Raw genomic sequence first — 15,016 nt, forward strand, 5'->3', positions numbered from 1 at the left:
ACAGGTTTCTCAGGAGACAGGTAAGGTGGTCTGGTACTCCCATTTACTTAAGAATTTTCTACACTGTGTTGTGATCCATATAGTCAAAGGCTTCAGGATAGTCAGTGAAACAGAAGTAGATGTTTTTCTGGAGTTCCTTTGCTTTCTCCATGATTCAACAAATGTTGCCAATTTTGTCTCTGGTTCCTCTATCTTTTCTAAATCCAACTTGTACATCTGGAAGTTTTTGGTTCACATAATGCTGAAACCTTGCTTAAGGGATTTTGAGCATCATCTTGCTAGCATGTGAAATGAGTACAATTCATAGATGAATTTTAAATGTAAGAGGGAGACTTTAAAACATGATAAAACAAAGTGAGCAGCCCTATGATAAGTTATTGAAATCAACCAAACTCTCTAAAACAAAGAACTGATAGGGAAGGGGAACATGGCCTGGCTCCTTGTCTAGCCCTGTGACTGGCACTGTGCTTATTCAAGAGAGGCAACTGGAAGTCAATTGGATGCCCCTTGTGAGTAGAGGGCTTTGCAATCAAAGCTTACGTCAGGCAATTGTTTTAAATAGAAGAATAAAACAATATTCAGATCTCTATGGTCTTCCCTTGTGGCTCAGATGGTAAAGAATTAACCTGCAATATGGTAAACTTCAAGCTGGATTTAGAAAAGGCAGAGGAACCAGAGCTCAAATTGCCAACATCTGCTGGATCTTTGAAAAAGCAAGAGAGTTCCAAAAAAACCATCTATTTCTGCTTTGTTGACTATGCCAAAGCCTTCGACTGTGTGGATCACAACAAACTGTGAAAAAGTCTTCAAGAGATGGGAATACAGACCTCCTGACCTGCCTCTTGAGAAATCTGTATGCAGGTCAGGAAGCAACAGTTAGAACTGGATGTGAAACAACAGACTGGTTCCAAATAGGAAAAGGAGTACGTCAAGGCTGTATATTGTCACCCTGTTCATTTGACTTATATGCAGAGTACATCATGAGAAACGCTGGACTGGAAGAAGCATAAGCTGGAATCAAGGTTGCTGGGAGAAATATCAATAAGCCCACATATGCAGATGACACCACACTAATGGCAGAAAGCAAAGAAGAACTAAAGACTCTCCTGATGAAAGTGAAAGAGGAAAGTGAAAAAGTAGGCTTAAAACTAAACACAGAAAACTAAGATCATGGCATCCGGTCCCATCACTTCATGACAAAGATCGGGAAACAGTAGAAGCAGTATAGTGACTTTACTCTTTGGGGTTCCAAAATCACTGCAGATGGTGATTGCAGCCATGAAATTAAAAGACTCTTGCATCTTGGAAGAAAAGTTATGACCAATCTAGACAGCATATTAAAAAGCAGAGACATTACTTTGCCAACAAAGGTCCATCTAGTCAAAGCTATGGTTTTTCCAGTAGTCATGTATGGATGTGAGAGTTGGACTATAAAGAAAGCTGAGCACCAAAGAACAGATGCTTTTGAACTGTGGTGTTGGAGAAGACTCTTGAGAGTCCCTTGGACTGAAAGGAGATCCAACCAGTCCTTCCTAAAGAAAATCAGTCTTGACTATTCATTGGAAGGACTGATGCTGAAGCTGAAACTCCAATACTTTGGCCACCTGATGTGAAGAACTGACTCATTAGAAAAGACCCTGATGCTGGGAAGGATTGAAGGCAGGAGAAAAAGGGGAAAACAGAGGATGAGATCGTTAGATGGCATCACCAACTCAATGGACATGAATTTGAGTAAACTCTGGGAGTTGTTGATGGACAGGTTGGCTGGTGTGCTGCAGTCCGTGGGGTCACAAAGAGTCGGACACGGCTGAGTTACTGAACTGAACTAAGCTTAACTACAGTGCAGCAGACCTGGGTTCGATCTCTTGGCTGGGAAGATCCCCTGGAGAAGGGAAAGGTTACCCACTCCAGTATTCTGGCCTGGAAAATTCGATGAACTGTACATGGACTATCCAAGGTGTCCATGGACTGTCCATGGTGTCCCAAAGAGTTGGACACAACTAAGCGAATTTCATTTTCAGTCACTGTCATATCTACATACAAAAAGCTAAAGACTACACATGATGGAGAGTGCCCAAAGTCCATTTATGAACCAGAAGTGAGAAATTATGATGTGGTTAGAGAATCAAGAGTTAACAACAGAATAGATGTGGAACTTTGATGAAACAGATAGGAAATAAAGCAAGAGAAGCCCTAGGAATTTACTTTATTACATCTAGAAGTACCTTTTGAGGCCAGAAAATCAATCATGATTTGGTTTGCTGGCTATTTTTAAAGGTCAGCATCAGGGAAAATGGATCTGTTCACATTCTTTGACACTTCTAGTTCACTGGCCTGCTTCTAATATTTGACAGGAGCAGGGCCTAAAAACAAATAGAGGCCCACATAAAAGATGTTTAAATGTGTAAGATTGGACCCCGGGGGCCATGATGGGCCCTCCCTTCCCTCCCCCGCCGGCAGGGAAAGTCCCTAAGGAGGGAGCCTCCCAGATCCCGGGGACCAGTAACAGCACAGTTCGCCAGCTAAAGCCACCCCACCCCAGCCACGTAGAAGGACCTATCAGCCCGCGACACCTCGGCCGCAGACCTATCCAAACCCCCATCCATTAACCTGACCATCCCTCGCAACAAACTTGTATAAGCTGCTTGTAACACGGCCCAGGCGCGGACTTCCTCGACCTGCCTCGTTTGGGTCCAGGAAATCCTGCCCGGTAGCGCTTCGTCATTAAAAACCTTGTTAGACGTTTTTTTGTGTGTGTGTCCTGGTTGTCTTTTACCTAACAAAATGTTTTAAAGCTGTATAGCAACCCACTAAAATGTTAAATAAAACGTGTTCTATCTGCCTATTGAACAGTATACTTTCATAACAAAAAACGAAAAACATATGTAAAGCTATGCTTTTATAAGGTGAAAAATAAGCAAGATACAAATTCTAATTGAATTTAATTTTTATTGTGCTGCTCTAGGTATTTTGTTAATGAATTACAGTGTTAAATGAGTAATAAACAATGGCACCCATGGTTTATAAATTACTTTCCCCCTCACCCCAATCATGATTTTTTTTTTTTACTAATCATGGTTTTTTTGTTGTTGTTGTTTTGTTTTGTTTTGTTTTGTTTCTGACTAATCATGGTTTTATAGTAGATGGACTGCCCTGGTGGCTCAGTTGGTAAAGAATCTGCCTGCCAGCTCAGCAGGTGTGGATTTCACCCCTGGGTCAGGAAGATTCCCTGGAGAAGGGAATGGCTACCCACTCCAGTATTCTTGCCTGGAGAATTCCGCGGAGCAACCTGGCAGGCTATAATCCGTGAGGTCGCAAAAAGTCGGACATGATTGAGTGATTAACATACACTCATTTTGTTTTTACTTGCCTGATCATGGTTTTATTATAGACACTGTTAGTTACTTATATTATTTTGACAGTGGTGATATAAAAGAATTCAACTTTTTTCAAGTACATAAACTGAATATAATATAAAAATATAAATTAATGTGAATGTAAAGAATATAATGATATTCATGTATCTTTAAGTGAATCTCTTCTCAAATATCCAAACTTTTCTATTGAATGTACATGTAAATAAAATTTATAATTAACACATATATATTTTAAAATTCATTTAAATAATTATAAATTAAGTCTTTTAAGGAATATTTTATTAATTCTTATTGGTATTCTCCAAAGTATTTGATAAATACTTTTACCAAAATGGTACTCACAATTCTAGTTTCCAATATCCAATATCATTGCCAAGGTAAAGAATCAATGTCAGTCTTTCTTTATGTTATATGATATATATAAATGTCATAAATATACAAATATCAGTCCTTCAATCTGTGCAAGTTCTACATCAGTGGCTGCAACCAAACTCAGATCAAAAATACTTTTCAAAAACCTTTCAGAAAGTTTCACAAAGCAGAACTTGAATTTGCTGCACATTGGTGGCTCTTTATAAAGCATTTACACTGTATTCGGTATTATAAGTAATCTAGAGTTGATTTGGGCTTCCCTGGTAGTTCAGTGGTAAAGAATCTGCCTACAATGCAGGAGACCTGGGTTCAATCCCTGGGGTGGGAAGATCCCCTGGATGAGGGCATGGCAGCCCATTCCAGTATTCTTGCCTGGAGAATTCCATGGATAGAGTATAACTTTCTTCTGATTGGCTGGTGGTGAGATAACAAGGTGGTGTTCCAGGAATCTCATCATCTGTCTGCTTCCCACCAGCCTGGAGTCCATATGCTTGTGCTCAGCTTGAAGTTACTGTCTTCCACTTGAGTGAGACTCTAGGTCCTGCAGAAGAATTCAGAGATATGTATTAGATTACTACACACAGCCCCTGGGGTGTAACAGGACCTTGCACTATTGTTTCTTGACTGCTTTTCCTTGTTTTGGCATTCCCTCACCTCTTTACTTAACTGTTAGAATCTGCCCTTCAGAACTCAGGGAAGGTCTAGGAGACTGAAGCTCTTTCCCTACAAACAAGAAATGGGGGACACAGAAAGATTTTTGTACCCCAGAGAGCTTCAAGGGTCATGCTTGGTTTCATTTCTAGGCTACCTCACAACTATTGTAAAGCTTCTGCTAATTCTCAGATGTCTTTGAAACTGTGAATTGGAATACAAATGAAAGGAAGAAAATGAAGGGTGTGTGCCTTGTAAGAGGAAAAATTTGTCAGGGTTTTCCCTCCTGTCTAAGACCTTCTAATATTCAAATCCTCTCTGCATTTTGTTCAGGGGCATAGGAAAGGAGATAAGCAAGCACTTTTCTTGGCCTGGATGGTGTGATTTGTCAATGCCATGATCTTAAGTGTCAGGGTCACATTATGTCAGCTTTGAGCATCAGATCCTAGTGACATGAGTATGCATTTTGTGATAATTTAATTTGGTTCTTTGTGATGCATATCCTCTAAAGCATGGAGTTCTGGGTAGGGCCTTTTATGTGAATATAAGGGTCCTAGCGCCAGTTAAGAAGATTATATCTATTTCAAATCACTAACACAGGGGCTAAGCTAGAGGTGCAGGCATAGAAAGAGAAAATAAGTTATCCAAAGTTGATAACACTTCCACTTTGTATGTAGGGCAAAAGAACCCTTAATATGTTGATAAAGGTTAATGTAATGAGGTTTTAATTTGTAGTCTCATTTTCTTATTTTTCCTTCATGGTTATGACTAAGCATGTTGGCAGAACATTTTTGTTTCTGTGTTTTAAGTGCTTTTGTAAAGACAAAAGTTCACCTGCACTGATGAAATTTTGCTGGGCTCTTGAGATGGCAAGAGAAATGGGTAGAAGGGGAGTATCTTTGAGAACTTCAAAGGGTAGGGAAGATTATAGGTGTTGGCGGTTTCTACAAAAGGTATTCATTTATGTCCTGTTTTGTTGTATCACACACAGATGATAGTAAGATTTTGGAAAGGATGGCTTTCTAGTGTACCTGTTACCCTGAGACAGGATTCATATCTTCAGAAAAAAAGCCCAAATATGGCACAGAAAAAAAAAATCAGCAAAGTTCAAGAGTTCAGTAGACAGGGATGTCAATATCTCAATATTAATCAGCAGACTAACAAGAAAAGAGACTTTTCTGAATGTTCTGCTCTGCATAAGGGGAAAGCAATAAGGAGAGTAATAATACTGATATTGTTTCCAAGTCCAAGCTCATACTTCTTGCCACTCAATGGGCCAATAAATAGAGACAAGAGAGGTTGAGATAAGGAATAGCAACTTTATTCGGAAAGCTAGCAAATCAAAGACTTGGCGAACCAGCATCCCAAAGAACCATCTTCCCCATTAGAATTCAGTCTTCTTTTGCACTAAAACGGGACGGAATGTGACTGGTTGTTGCACACTTCTTGGTTGTAATGCTTTGTTCTTAGGGCTGTCTACATAGTCTGGTCATGATGTTCCTATAAACCTTCAACAAGAAAAATGTTATTTTCTTGTTATTTAACTTTTAATCTCTATATGAATGAGAAGTATTATGGCTTTAAAGTTCAAGTCTGGGAGGCAAAGCCTTGAGAAAGGGCTATTATGTATATTTCAGGCTATGAGAAATATTATTTTACTTATTGAAGAGACAAAGGTGCAGAGTCAGCATGACTAAGCACAGGCAACAGAGCAAAAAACCTGGGTTCAGGTTTATTGCTTTGTTGCCATATTGACTTTACTGCTTTAAAGGAAAATTTAATTTTATTTATTAAGAAATGAAGAAATATGATGTTGCATGCCTACTTAAATTGGTGTTACAAATTAATTATCACTGCATGTCATCATTTTTATATTATATTTAAATATGTCTGCATATTTTATATTTGAATATCTAGTCATCTAGATACTTGGCATCAAGAAACATTTCAACAGTATTTAACACTCTGGACACCAATACTGAATCCTAATTTTGCCATACTGTTGCAATTAAATTATCCATATGAATGGACATTATTTTTATCTGTATTTGATGGTTGTATAGTTTGGAAAAACATTGTTTCTTTAAAAAATATATACCTTCATCTGGGGGTTGTATTATCTGAAGATTCACTTTTAAAGATTTTATTTACTGTCTTTTCAAGGCTATATTTTAAAAATATAAATTATCCTTTAAAAGGTAACAAAGTCATTACCATGTTAACAGGAAATTTTAGATTTTGGAAAGAATCTGCAGTGTCATTATTGCTGGCTAAAATCTTGGCCTTCTCTGCCCACCAAAGTCAAATGAAAAATATGGAGACAGAGTTTGGAGGAAATGCAAAGATGGCTTTAGTTCTCAGCCTGCAAAAGGAGAACACAGTAGGCTTCTGCCTCAAGAATCGTGCCCTCCACCATGAGGAATCTAGGGGTGCATATAAAACGAGGCACTCAGGAGTCAGTGATGAGGAGCAAAGGTCTTAGGACCTTGATTTCTTTTGCATTGTTCCAAAGATAGTCATAGGTGTCAGTAACCTAGTAATGGAGTCTGACAGTGGCTGTCCTGCCTGCCTTTCTTTCTGATATGTAACTAGAAGGGGAAGGGTATTGTAAGGCCAAATACCAGATATGGATGTATTTAGGATAGAGTCAAAGGAAAACTGGTGTGAAGCATAGCTCCTGTAGAATTATGGGACAGAGAAATAAACTTAGTTACAAACATTCAGAGTTGGGGGGGGGGGGCAGAAAAGAAAACTTAGAGACATGCAGAGCCAGGAGCAGTTAAAGTAAAAAAGCTAAGAATGTTCAGGCCTGCTCACTGTTCTCTTTATCTACTTTGTTCCCTGGAAAAGGAAAGAAAACAAACTCATTCCTTTTTTTTTTTTTTTTTCTTTTCACTATAACATCATGAAGATAGTGGGCTTTCTGAGAACAGAAGGGAAATAAAATACACAAAGGTATAAAATGCTATGAGTTGAGGGGCTGATGATTTTATCTGAGTTCAGGCTTGCATCTATAGCTTCAGTTTAGCAAGGTTTCCAATAACTTTAGCAACTCCAAAGACAGAATAAGATTGATAACAATGGCAGAGCTCTACAATCTTTTAAAATCTGCACTAGTATAGTCAAACAGAAAAATGTTAGCCCAGTCTGAGGAAGCATTCTTTGGATTAAATGAAAGTTTCTTCCGCTCCCCTCTCTGCGCACTAATCATTGTCTTCATCTCTTTTCCTATCCCTGTGCTCAGAAAGGCTATGTATGGGGGACCATAGCACTTGATACAGATGTTGTTAGTCTCAAGTGTCAAAGTAAAGGAAAACATATGACAGGAAAGTTGTGAATTTAAGTAGTATTCAAGGTCTTACTGAAGACTACAGCTTGGGAGACAGTCACTCAGTAGCCCTGAGTAAACTACCCTTAGGAGGTAGGGGAGAAGACAGTATGTATGTGATCTGGGGCTAGGGGGCACTGGGAAATTCATGTAGTCAGCATACATTTTTGCTAAAGATTACTTCTAATAATAAGGAACAGATATCTCAAGTTAATAATTTTAGTGCTGTTCTATGAATGGGACGTTGCAAGAATCTGGAGTCATTGAAATTCTTCCTGAGGTATGCATCTTAACTTTCTAGGGTCCATTTATTGAAAACAGAGAATGTTTCCTCTTGGTTTTCATCCTAAATTTCCCTCAGGGTGCACTGTCTGTGGGTGACTATAGGGGGTTGTGATTTAACCCTTGTATACCTGGTTGATGAGGGACACTCTTTGTTTTTTTTTATTTCCACACATGGTTGACATTTTTGACTTAGCCAGATCCATGCCTGTTTGGAAATGTATAAGGTCAAATCAGTGGGGCATATGTGAGAAGAAATGATTTGCATAAAAATATAATGTTTGCAAATAAAAGGTCTTTTGACATATACCATGTAGAATTACTTTTTCAAATAGGAGAGAATCTCAGTCATGATATTCTTAGACACTGTTTGTAAATATAAATTATTTATCTTTTTTGGATTACTGTGAGATCAGTATTGGTTTCTTGAAATGTCAAAAGGCTGACCTCAAAATATTACTGACTGAACATTGCTTCAGATTGGCAGGTGCATGCTTTCTTTGTCTTTCATGTTAATGTCCTTAGCATCACCTTCAAAATGACAAATTATGATGCTACAGTTAAAATAGTCAGATGTTTGCCATTTGGCTAAGCTTCAGTCACCAATATGATATCAATCAAGCATTATACCTTATACCAATCAAAGGTTATATATGGTTTTCTATGTTTTCCAAGTATTTTCCCATATCTTTTCTCATTTTATCTTTACTCTGACCTATGAAGTCAATGTGGAAGGTGTTGGGGAGGAAGAAATTTTCCTCTACTCATCTAGATTTTTCTGGGTGGTTTAAGAATTAAATGGACATAAAACAGATTAATGAGATCATCAAACAAAAGTTAATAATATAGCTACATGAAGAGACAAGGAAGACTGAGTAATTCATAGAAATTGCCAAAATACTCACCTTAAATACCATCTTCAAGACAAAAGAGGATGTTGGGAGTAGTAGTCTGGGACTTCAAAGGAGAAGAAGGCAATTTCCATGGAGGTGGAAAAGCAAATATTTGGTAAGCACGGCCATCAGAGACCATAAGACAGAAAAGAATCTTAACAAATAGACTTGCTGGTTTCCTCTATGTCTACACATCTAATTCATACTAAAGTTAGCTATGGCTATCTCCCTTCCTAGAACAAGTCCTTTATATTCTTTTAGGCAATTAAGGGAAAGGTCAAAGTTCCTTTCTGAGCTTTGGGTTTTGTTGTTTTCACTTTGAAATAATTCTTGTGCCAAAGAGACATTGTGAGATAGCAAATTTTGTTCCTCTACAGAAGTACTCACCTAGAGCCAGGCATCCTGGAATGTGAAGTAAAGTGAGCCTTAGAAAGCATCACTATGAACAAAGCTAGTGGAGGTGATGGAATCCCAGTTGAGCTATTTCAAATCCTGAAAGATGCTGTGAAAGTGCTGCACTCAATATGCCAGCAAATTTGGAAAACTCAGCAGTGGCCACAGGACTGGAAAAGGTCAGTGTTCATTCCAACCCCAAAGAAAGGCAATGCCAAAGAATGCTCAAACTACCGCACAATTGCACTCATCTCACATGCTAGTAAAGTAATACTATATAAAATTCTCCAAGCCAGGCTTCAGCAATACGTGAACCGTGAACTTCCAGATGTTCAAGCTGGTTTTAGAAAAGGCAGAGGAACCAGAGATCAAGCTGCCAACATCCGCTGGATCATTGAAAAAGCAAGAGAGTTTCAAAAAAACATCTATTTCTGATTTATTGACTATGCCAAAACCTTTGACTGTGTGGATCACAAGAAACTTTGGAAAATTCCGAAAGAAATGGGAATACCAGACCACCGGACCTACCTCATGAAAAACCTATATGCAGGTCAGGAAGCAACAGTTAGAACTGTACATGGAACAACAGACTGGTTCCAAATAGGAAAAGGAGTACGTCAAGGCTGTATATTGTCACCCTGCTTATTTAACTTATATGCAGAGTACATCATGAGAAATGCTGGGCTGGAAGAAGCACAAGCTGGAATCAAGATTGCCAGGAGAAATATCAATAATCTCAGATATGCAGATGATACCACCCTGATGGCAGAAAGTGAAGAGGAGCTAAAAAGCCTCTTGATGAAAGTGAAAGAGGAGAGTGAAAAAGTTGGCTTAAAGCTCAACATTCAGAAAACAAAGATCATGGCATCCAGTCCCATCACTTCATGGGAAATAGATGGGAAACAGTGGAAACAGTGGCAGACCTTATTTTTTGGGGCTCCAAAATCACTGCATATGGTGACTGCAGCCATGAAATTAAAAGACGCTTACTCCTTGGAAGGAAAGTTATGACCAACCTAGAGAGCATATTCAAAAGCAGAGACATTACTTTGCCGACTAAGGTCCGTCTAGTCAAGGCTATGATTTTTCCAGTAGTCACATATGGATGTGAGAGTTGGACTGTGAAGAAAACTGTGCCCCAAAGAATTGATGCTTTTGAACTGTGGTGTTGGAGAAGACTCTTGAGAGTCCCTTGGACTGCAAGGAGATCCGACCAGTCCATTCTGAAGGAGATCAACCCTGGGATTTCTTTGGAAGGAATGATGCTAAAGCTGAAACCCCAGGCCTTTGGCCACCTCATGCGAAGATTTGACTCATTGGAAAAGACTCTGATGCTGGGAGGGATTAGGGGCAGGAGGAGAAGGGGATGACAGAGGATGAGATGGCTGGATGGCATCACGGACTCGATGGATGTGAGTCTGAGTGAACTCCGGGAGACGGTGATGGACAGGGAGGCCTGGTGTGCTGCAATTCATGGGGTCTCAAAGAGTCGAACACGACTGAGTGACTGAACTGAACTGAACTGACAGAGGTATGATTATTACTCTTTAAGGCTAGGAAAATAACCTGAGAAAACAGTGGCTTGCTCAAGGGTGTACAGTTAGTAGAGAACAGTACCTGAGTAGCAATCCAGAGATTTTAAGTTTTATGCCTTTCTGTAACAATAACTGATATATCTTACAAAGTATTTTTCCTTAATGTGGCATTTGTACTTTTTAATTGGTTCTTTAAAAAATGAACATTCTTCTGTTGAATCAAATTCATTTCATATATGCAGAATTCAGTTACATCATCCTTTCTCCTAAGCTTTAATACCTGGGATGTGATGGGTGAGCTCAGGCAAGTTCCATTCATTTTACTGTTTTAATCTAAGTTGCTCAGTGTTTTCTCATTGAAATAAAAATTCCAACCAACTTATTTTGTCTCTAAAAATTAAAGTATCAAGAAGATTCAAAATCTGTACTATTAATTTGCTTTACTTTTCTATGTTTGTAATCTCCTACTTCCCTTTGTTGCTTATCGAGTTTTCTTCCTTTTATCCTAGAAAGTTCTCAATTAAAAAAAAATTGACAGGTTAAAAACTGAAACTGGGGCAGCACTAGATGCACATTAAATACATCAATTATGAAGTGCTTCAATCACTTAGTTTCATACAGCTTCTTGGTTAGAACATTGCAGTCACATTTTGATGCTCCAAATGCTTCAAAGTAGGTCAGTTTGTATTATACCAAGGGAAAAAATGAAGATACTAAAATTGCCTCTGGTTGTAAACTTTTAAGGTTCTTCTTTGTTTCCATCTGATCTTTATATGCAGTATAAAAATACCTTGATGAAGAAAAAAATTAAGTCAAGAAAAAGTTTTAATCTACTTGTCTATATACTTGTGATGAATAAATAGTCCTTATAAGTGCTACAGGGTATAACTAACTTACTGTCTGTATAGTTCTAGAAGGAGTGTGGGCTGTTATGAAAAACTAACTATTTTAATGATAAAATTGAATCCTATATTTTTTATGTCAATTTTAAAGCAAAGCAATAATATCAAGTGACTGTCTACCTTCATCTTCCACAGATTTATGTTAAGTTCTCTCTGAGTGCAAACACCTTTCTGAGTCTTTGAGGATATACTTGTGTCAATCAAAATTTATGATAAAGTCCTAGATCCATCAGAGTTGATCACATGTGCACATTAAAGCGGCAGCTTTTATTCTAAGAAGGACTGCATCTAGGCCTGTGCAAGTCATAAAAATTGGGAATTCTATTAAGAAAAAAAAACCTGGAAGACAAGATATTTCAATAAAATTTAAATAGAAGTTTAAAAGTCTGAATATTTCAGTTTGGCACTGTGTTATCCACTCTGATAGGTCAGGGTAGGGGAATCAGTCTGCCCATGCTGATGATAAGACTGAGACAACCAGGTTAATGAGTAATAAAAATTATTTTTCCTTTAAAGCCTAAAGAACAGCTTGCAGACCTAAATCTAGCTAAGCATATGCTTTGTTTTTATTAACTTATTTTTAATAGAAGAAATTTCTATCATTTAATTCTTCAAGATATTTGTGGAGGAAGGCATATCTATGTAGCAGCACTCTCAATTTATATTTCCCTCAACAACCACCTACTAATTATTATAGCCAAGCTAAAATATAACCATCTTGAATTTCTGTACCAGAGTGACTCCAAAATATTGTCACCAATTAGTTTTTCTAATATGTAGCCAGTGCCACTGTCTTATTGAGTCCAAGCTCACTCTGCTTGCAACACAAGAGGCCAATGACTCCTAAGGACAAGACATCAAGGCAAGGAATATGACTTTATTTGGAAAGCCAGCTCACTGAGAAGAAAGACTAACGTCTCAAAATAGCCATCTTGTCAGGGTCTGGCTGCCAGTTTCTTTTATGGATCAGAGACAGGAAGAAGTGAGTAAACAAAGTTACTCCATTTAATCCTGCAAGTATCTTCTAGAATGGCAAGCCTCAGGCAGATGGATATGTTAAATTCTTCCTTCCTGTCATCTACAGGTGGACAAAGTTCTGAACAAAGGCACTTCAGCTTAACAGTTAGGCAGGGGTGGCAGAATTCTCTGAGGCAATTACAATAACGAAAGTCACCAAAGAAACAGATCTAGCTTGGAAGAGTTGAAATTGACTCTTCAGGTTACACTTTTCTCTCTTTGCTTCTTCTTCATGCTTTCTCTTAATTTCATCCATAATATAAACTCATATATGCATACCAACCACTTTCATAAGACTGTTGTTTGGTAATCAAACTAGTAGCTGCTTCTACTAATTAATCATACTGTAATAGAATTTTCTTTGTTATGGTTTGGTTTCTGGGTCTATAGCATTTGCAGCTTTTGTCAAGAGGTATAATGAAAGGATGCACTTAGGTTTCTCTATTGTATATGCTGTCAATCGAGTCAGGCACTGTGGAACATTCTAAAAGATTCCTAGTCAATATGGATGCATGCGTAAGAATTGATTTTCTTTGTGTCTGAAGATACTGCTGCTAATTATGTTGCTCTGTATCTCTGAGTGTGACTGAAGAAATAAATCAATGTGGGACTATTGGACTTTATTCTTTTCTCTATGTGAGTAAATCATAGTTTGCTGTAGATAATGTTTTTGAGGCCTGAATATTAATATACAATTTGTTTTCCATTTTAATAAACTATTCCCACATCTCTATTGAAATTCTCCTGGTATTGTACTGTGTATACAATTCAGAAATAAGAATCTTTTCCCACTCTTCAGAGAACCAAGTTGAGATTGATTTTTACCACACACACATATGCATACACATTTTCATTTAGATTATAGGTCAGGCATATCAAATAGATTTCAACTTGCTCCTTAATCCAATTGATTGATAATTACTGGTTTGCACTTGAGAAATATCCTTCAAGTTCAGCAAGAAAGGGTACTGAGATCAATTAGCTATGCCTCCTTCACATGCAACTGTGTAGGGTAGCTTGCTTTGCATGCGTGATCTCAGCCATTGTTCTTTCAGAAATTGCTATCTTCACATCTTGCTTAAAGCTTGAAAAGTGAAAAGTGCTCGGCGTCAAGTATTCAATAAATAAATCTGGGATCTCACAATCAAAGAATGAATATTTAATCTCTATGAAACCATCACAGAACAATTAAATACTAACGTCTATGCTACTAACACTTGCTGCAGGAAAGAGAGAGGATAGTACGGACTGAAGTTAGAGAAAATCTTCATGTGGGAATTTGTTATTAAAGAAGTAGGAGAATGAGAATAATGGTCAAGCAGAAAGCTTAGGAAAGAGGTAGAGGAAACAAAGGGAAAAGTATATGGAGACATAAATATACAAATAAATGTGCATTTGAAGCAAAGAACAAATATACTGCATATTATAGGGAAGACTGGTAAAGAAGGGGTGTGTGTGTGTGTGTGTCATAAAAGTAGGGACAGATTATAGTGGAGTTGTGAACAAGGCAAAGGGATTTAAAATTGATGGACAAGAAAGTCATTTTTGAGTTTTAATAGAGAAGTGAAAAACTGAATGTGATTGTCTAGGTTTCATTTGGTAGGAGTGAATAAACAAGTGAAATGGATACATGAACACTTTGGTGAAAGAAGACCAAGTGCACTCTCTGGTATCACAAACTAGGGGTGTTGAGGGTTACCCAGTTTGGAATGGAGAGGAAATGAAAAGAGTGTAAGGTATTTTGAAGGCTTAGAATTGTATTTCTGTTTCAATTCAGTTCAGTTCAGTCAGTCAGTCATGTCCGACTCTTTGTGACCCCATGGACTGCGGCATGCCAGGCCTCCCAGAGTTTACCCAAACTCATGTCTATTGAGTTGGTGATGCCATCCAGCCATCTTATTCTCTGTCGTCCCCTTCTTCTCCTGCCCTCAATCTTTCCCAGCATCCAAGTCTTCTCCAAGGAATCAGTTCTTCTCATCAGGAGTTTCAGCTTTAGCTTCAGTGCTTCCAATGAATATCCAGGACTGATCTCCTTTAGGATGGACTGATTGGATTTCCTTGCAGTCCAAGGGACTCTCAAGAGTCTTCTCCAACACCACAGTTCAAAAGCATCAATTCTTCAGTGCTCAACTTTCTTTATAGTCCAACTCTCACATCCATACATGACTACTGGGAAAACCATAGCTTTAACTAGATGGACCTTTGTTGGCAAAGTAATGTCTCTGAGTTTCAATGCACTGTCTAGGTTGGTCATAACTTTTCTTCC

General features: G+C 38.1%; 1 long non-coding RNA gene across 1 annotated transcript; it reads right to left on the minus strand.

Annotated features, from left to right (window-relative positions):
• Nucleotides 1–3,527: 3,527 nt before the first annotated feature.
• On the minus strand, nucleotides 3,528–10,055 carry LOC132657178 (uncharacterized). The gene is made up of 3 exons (XR_009594957.1): nucleotides 8,916–10,055; nucleotides 8,142–8,218; nucleotides 3,528–4,290 (listed from the first exon to the last, which is right to left on the minus strand). It is a non-coding gene; the product is annotated as an uncharacterized LOC132657178 (long non-coding RNA).
• Nucleotides 10,056–15,016: the final 4,961 nt, after the last annotated feature.

The sequence above is a fragment of the Ovis aries genome, chromosome 9, assembly GCF_016772045.2.
Source record: "Ovis aries strain OAR_USU_Benz2616 breed Rambouillet chromosome 9, ARS-UI_Ramb_v3.0, whole genome shotgun sequence".
NCBI classification, from domain to species: Eukaryota; Metazoa; Chordata; class Mammalia; order Artiodactyla; family Bovidae; genus Ovis; species Ovis aries.